Genomic DNA, 6530 nt, shown 5'->3' with positions numbered 1-6530 from the left:
GAGGCAAGGACTCAGACTTGTTAATTGATAAAGACTGTTTTTGTTTGTTTTTTATTTTGTAATAGGCCCTAATAATTTGGCCTGACTTTTTATTTTTATTTCTTTTTACGTCAACTCTTTGACTGTGCAAGAGTGGAACACTGGAGCCCATCTTGTAACTCGACTCAGACTCAACCTTGATGACTTGGAGGTAATGGGGATTCGACTCGAACTCTTCTTTGGCGACTCGGACTCGAACATCGGGGACTCGAGACTCGACTCCGACTCGAGATATAGTGACTTGACTACAACACTGCCTGTAGAACCTTCTCGGTTCAGCCCACCGTCCATCACTCGTCTGTCTCTGTGTGTCTCTGGTGGAAGAGATGATCTCAGATGATCTCAGATGAACTCTGATGATCTCAGATGAACTCAGATGATCTCAGATGAACTCTGATGATCTCAGATGAACTCTGATGATCTCGGTAACAAACAGCATCTCCTCGCTGCTGTTTGTTGTCCAGCAGATTTAACATTGAATCACTGACTACGTTTACATGGAGTGCAGCAATATTTCTATATTAAAAGGATAAGTTCATCCAAACATGAAACAACAGTGGTAAAAAGCCTCCATACTCACCTGGCGTAATTCAAGTGTCCAGAAGCCCTGAGATGCCAAGTTGACTTGAAAAGACGTCATTTACACCCAGTTTGTATCTGAACTGTAGGAAGAAGGAAGAACAGGACCTGGTAGACCTGCTACAGTAAAGATTTCAAGACGTCATGTGGGCGTGTCTTCAGTCATTAATTCAAGATTAATTTTAATAGCCATAGTGAGTAATCAGATTAGGGATGGGGATCAGATTTATTTTCTTTTTTTTTCAATTCCAGCGCGGGCTGCACAGGGGGCACTGGCCGTAATTTGCCCATGTATAATAGTATCCTTCTTTGCCTTGTATGTTTTCTTAATTTTGTCTGCTTTTTGCAAGGTATATTTAAAAAAAAATCTTTAATTGGCCAAATCTTTGCCTATACTGTATATTCAAGAAAAATATTGGTATCGGCATAATATCGGTATCGTCATATATCCAAATTCAGGTATCGGAATCGGATCGGAAGTGAAAAAAGTGGATCGACGCATCCCTAATTACAAACGAGGAATTGTTGTCTTGGTGCAGTATGCAGCTCAGTGATCACATCAATAGCAGAAGAAGTGAAGAGAAGAAAATCTCAAATTATAAAGTATAAAGTGCAAAGTAAAGTTGCATATAATGTAATGGGACTCTGCTCTGTAGCATGGAAACAGGAATAAGAATGGAATATTCTAAGCAGCTCATGTAAACACCTGATCTTATTTAGATTAAGGTCAATAGTCAGATTATTGCAGTCCATGTAAATGTAGTCTCTGTTCATGGAGTCAACGCCCACGTTACACACGCTCTGATTGTTCATGGAATTATCGCCATAGTTACACACGCTCCGATTGTTCATGGAGTCATCGATCGCCATAGTTACACAAACTGTTAATCACTCTCATCATTTCTAGTGAATGAGTGAAATGTAACTAAATTATTCCCCATCTTGCTGGGACCTCCTGGAGCTCCTCTGGGCCTGACCTCAAATTACCTCATTCCCACCCTCAGAGCTGCTATCAGGAACAGACCTGGGTCCCATTTATCAATGTGTGCCTAGAATTCCTACTAAAGCTATGATCCAATCTGTGTTTGACAATCTACTGTCGTCTTACAAAGGTATTCCACACATAAGCAGTGATGTAAAAACAAAAACTACACAACGGTTATAAAGTAAACAAGACAACTTAGGCCAATAATGGACCCATTTCACAGCAACCATTTTGAGGTGGTAAAAACAGGAAGTAAAGCAGCTGTAACTAGGGATGGAACCGATCCGATCCAATATCGGATACTGACGTAATTCATGGATCGGACTTTGCCGATCCACGTGTCACGTGCTGCCGATGCAGTTTTTACATGGCTCGTGCTGAATGAGCCCAAGTAACAAGATGCACGCCTCCGTTCCAGTCTCCAGAAATTCCATTCCACAGTTTGCATATCGCTAGCTAGTAGCAGCCAGGCAGCACTGTGGCTGGCTGTACACAGAGCTCAGCTGAGCCGACTCGGCTAACGTAAGTCGGTAACAATATGCCCATGGCGTGGAGATATGAAACAGTAGATACACGGACAACTTTTCACTAATCCATTTAGCCTTCGTGTTGTTGTGTTGGAAGTTTACTCTGCATCTGGAATTACTCCTCGAGTGTCTCCTTTCGGCTTGTGTTGTCTCTTTGGCTGCTGGCTTTCAGATGCTTGATTACATTGGTAGTATTGTACAACGCAACGGAGCTTCCACCCGTCATGATGATGTCTTTCGGTGATACGTGGCCAAATCACAGCCGATTTGGGGATGATTTAGATGTCTACGCGGGAACGTCGAGCTGACGTCGAACTATGACGTTACCATGAATGAGCATATTCAGTTATTCTGCTATGTACACAGTGTGTATTCAGCAGCTTTATAATTATGTACAGATTAACAATTTATGCTACATTTTCAAAAAATAAAACACTGCCCCAAGTGGACTTTGAACCCAGGATCCCCAGCTTTACGAGACCGCGACTCTACCACTATCTATCTGTTAATCAGTCGTACATTGAACTAATAGGCTAAAGCCTACCTTCAAAACATGGACCATGATCAGTCGAATGTTATAGACCAGACTGAGAAATATGTGATTTATTTGACATTGACTGCAACCATTTAGTTATCCTCGTGGATATTTCAGTGGTGAGTGAAATTAGTTGGATAGTGATACGTGATACTCTGGGCCAGATCTGACTCGTCATGATATGACTTCAGCTGGCCCCGATTGGGCTCTCTCGATTCGTCCGGGTCCGTCCCTGCTTGCTGGGTTTTGGTGTTTGGAGAAGAGTACATTCCAAAAGTAGAGTCAACTTCCAGCAGACAACACAAAGGCTAAAGGGATTACTGTGAAGTTGTCCGCGTTGCCCTGGCTGTTATCGCAGCGTTTGCTCTCTCTCTCTCTCCCTCTCTGATGTCAGCATCAGATGATAGCAGTAACGTTAATGGTAGCCTCACATACATAGCGACACAGTCGTGGTTGTTGTACTCATTTGCACAAAACATTTGAGTAAAAATAAAGACACACAAGACATATCTTGGCAAGTAAATGTATATTTATTCCTTTTCACAAATCAATTCAAATTATAACCTAATTGTTATTGTGGAATATTATGAACCAGGTACCTACAGTAACAACTAATGTTATGAAAGAATTGATTACAAAACACTAAGTAATGTATCTTAGTAGGAGCCAGCTACAGGCAGAGGGCCCTTATTTAAAGCAGCAATGCCTAAATAGTGCTGATTTGATTTATAAGTATCCTTATTTGCCTTGTATATTTTTCTTCATTTTGTCTGTTTTTTGCAAGTTGTATTTTTCTTAGATTTTTTCTTCAATTGGCCAAATTGTTGTCTGTACTGTATATTCAATAAAAAAATAGCTATGGTATCGGAATAATATCAGTATCGGCAGATATCCAAATTCAGACATCGGAATCGGATCGGAACTGAAAGAAAGTGGGTCGGTGCATCTGTAGCTGTAACTAATACCATTAACTATGCTTCCATTCGGTGTAGGTGTTCAGATGGTTTTAGGTTTAAACACAAAATGGTTTAGACACAAAATTGCTGTGAAAAAGGTCAATTCTGACCCTTGCTAAAGCACATTTTGGGAGTGCCCACACCTGCTGCAGCAATAGGCCTTCTTCACAGCAGCCATGTTGTGTGTAAAAGGCAGGAAGTAGCACAGGTGCACCAACACGTTAGGGTTTCAAACTTCCAGTCCATTTAGGTGTTCTGGTGCTGGGGCCCGAATTAGAGAGTTGGTTGCACCTGAGTTTAGCCTGTATTTTAGACACAAAATGGTGGCTGTGAAAAAGGCCTATTACCCCGTTATCAATCACAGTAAACTGGGACATTCCACATGTGGCTCCGCCCCAATCCAACCATAAATGGTCAATGCCAATTAGCACATGACGCATATAAATTAGCCTGATTATCTATTGAACAGGGGAAATTGCATGCAGGTGTGTGCGCAGTCACTGGATAGGTTAGTGGTCTTTTAGTTCATCCTTAGTAAGGATCCTGCACACAGGTTCTGGTAAATAACCGGGAACCTCCAACACTCAGCCTGTCTCTGTTCATCCCCACAGAGAGAGACACAGTCTGACATGAGACACATTGTGTCCAACATCTGGACAAATCTTTGATACAGACTCGTGAAACCTCGGCTGTCCCATTGTGGTGGACTCTCATGTATATATAATGTCTGATTTACTGTGTAACTGGGATGTTTTATGTAATAGTTATTTGCATTATTCTATTTCTTTCTCTTTACACAGGGCTTAGATAGCCATCTTTGATGTTAAAGAGTTCAGGGATTTTGTGCTGAGTTTAATGATGTTAATGTTACGACGGTCAATGATATTAGATAGATCTGGGAACCATTAGGGTTTTATGCATATACATAATGTTTATCGTATGCTTTGTTTGGATTATTATTGATATGGTTTAATTCCTTAGGTAGAGACCCAGAATAAGCCCAATAGGGTTTGCTGTCTCTACCGGTACAATCTTTTGTTGTTGTTTCCTTTTATCTGCTTTTGATTTTATATGTGCAAATAAATAAAATTAAAAACTAAAATGTAATGAGGTGTAACACTACACAGGCCTGCCCATGTACACACCCCTCAACTGATCACAACAAATCCACACACACACACACACACAACTGATCACAACAAATCCACACACACACGTTTCCAACACATTCAGAACGTCTGTTAAATGTGAAAATGTGAAGAGAGCCTCCTGCCTGACACACACACACACACACCATCACATGCAGTGTCGGGCAGTAACTAGGTACTATAGTAACACATTACAGTAATAATATTACTTTCTCCAGTAACAAGTGGTTATGAGGGGAGAAGCACAGATCAGGTGATGGAATCAGATATTTACTAAATAGCTCATTATTATTCACATAAAACAAGACATGATTGACAGCAGAGAGAAAGAGAGAGAAAACATGAGGATTTGGAAATATATTTCATAATTATATGCCAATATTAAAGCAATTTCTTCTTTGAAGGCACAAGCATTGCATTGACAATGATACTAGGTTAGAAAATACATTTGCCTGATTTGTGTGACTTCCGGGATAAACCACACCCACTTCCTGTCTTCTATGTGGATACAGAGACAGATCATTTTGTTGGTTCAACAGAGACAGACACAGATAATGACGTCTCTGTAACCTCTAGTCTGTTGTTGTCCATGTGAAGTTACAACTGTTCAGTTACCACATTCACTCCACTCTGTTTAAGTGTGTGTGTGTATATATATATATATATAATTTATATATATTTATTTATAGATAGCCTATATTTAATTTCATCTGATCAGTGTTGTAGCTACATTACTGATGTAAAATCTTATTTTAGGGGTAAAAATTCAAATAAAATATTGAATCAGAATCAGAATCAGAATCAGAAAGACTTTAATAATCCCCGGGGGGAAATTGGGACAAATCACAGCTGCTCGTTCACAAAACACACATATCCTAAAATAAATACACAGTAGTAGTGCAATAGTAAAATAGCAGAATAGAAGAAACAAACAACACAACATAGCATGGAGTAAACAGTATACACAGTATAAACGTTAACCAGTATTACTGCGATAGGAGCAAAGTAATACTTTGCAAAGGCACTTTTCCAGTTAACCTATCTAAATTATTGCACACTGAAACATGTATTATTATTCGGCTTGCCCTATACTTTACACGTGGCTCAGCCAGACACTTTTCTAGTTAGCCTATCGGCTGGCTCAATCTCAGGGAGACTGAGCGTCTCCGAGGTGCTCTTTTAAGAGAGGCATTAAATAGGCCAATGGCCACAGGCAGGAATGATTTCTTGTGCCTCTCCGTGCTGCATCTGGGTGGAATCAGTCTCTCACTGAATGTACTCCTGTGTTTGACTAGCACGCCATGGAGTGGGTGCGAGTCATTGCTCATGATGGAGCGTAGCCTGGATAACGTTCTCTTCTCTGACACCGCAGTCAGAGAGCCCAGGTCCAGCCCCACAATTTCCCTGGCCTTACGGATCAGTTTGTTAAGTCTGTTGGCATCCGCCGCCTTCAGCCTACTGCCCCAGCACACAATAGCATAGAGGAAGGCACTAGCCACTACCGACTCATAGAACATCCTCAGCATGGTCCGGCAGACGTTGAAGGACCTCAGTCTTCTCAGAAAGTAGAGACGGCTTTGCCCCTTTTTGTAGAGTGCATCAGAGTTCTTAGCCCAGTCCAGTTTGTTGTCAATGTACACTCCAAGGTACTTGTAATCATCCACTATGTCAACACTGACCCCGTGGATTGAAACAGGGGTCACCGGAGCCTTGACCCTCCTCAGGTCCACCACCAGCTCCTTTGTCTTTGACACGTTGAGC

The sequence above is a fragment of the Poromitra crassiceps genome (assembly GCF_964638095.1).
Source record: "Poromitra crassiceps genome assembly, chromosome: 4".
Taxonomy (NCBI): Eukaryota; Metazoa; Chordata; class Actinopteri; order Beryciformes; family Melamphaidae; genus Poromitra; species Poromitra crassiceps.
Note: the sequence above shows the minus strand (reverse complement) of the source record.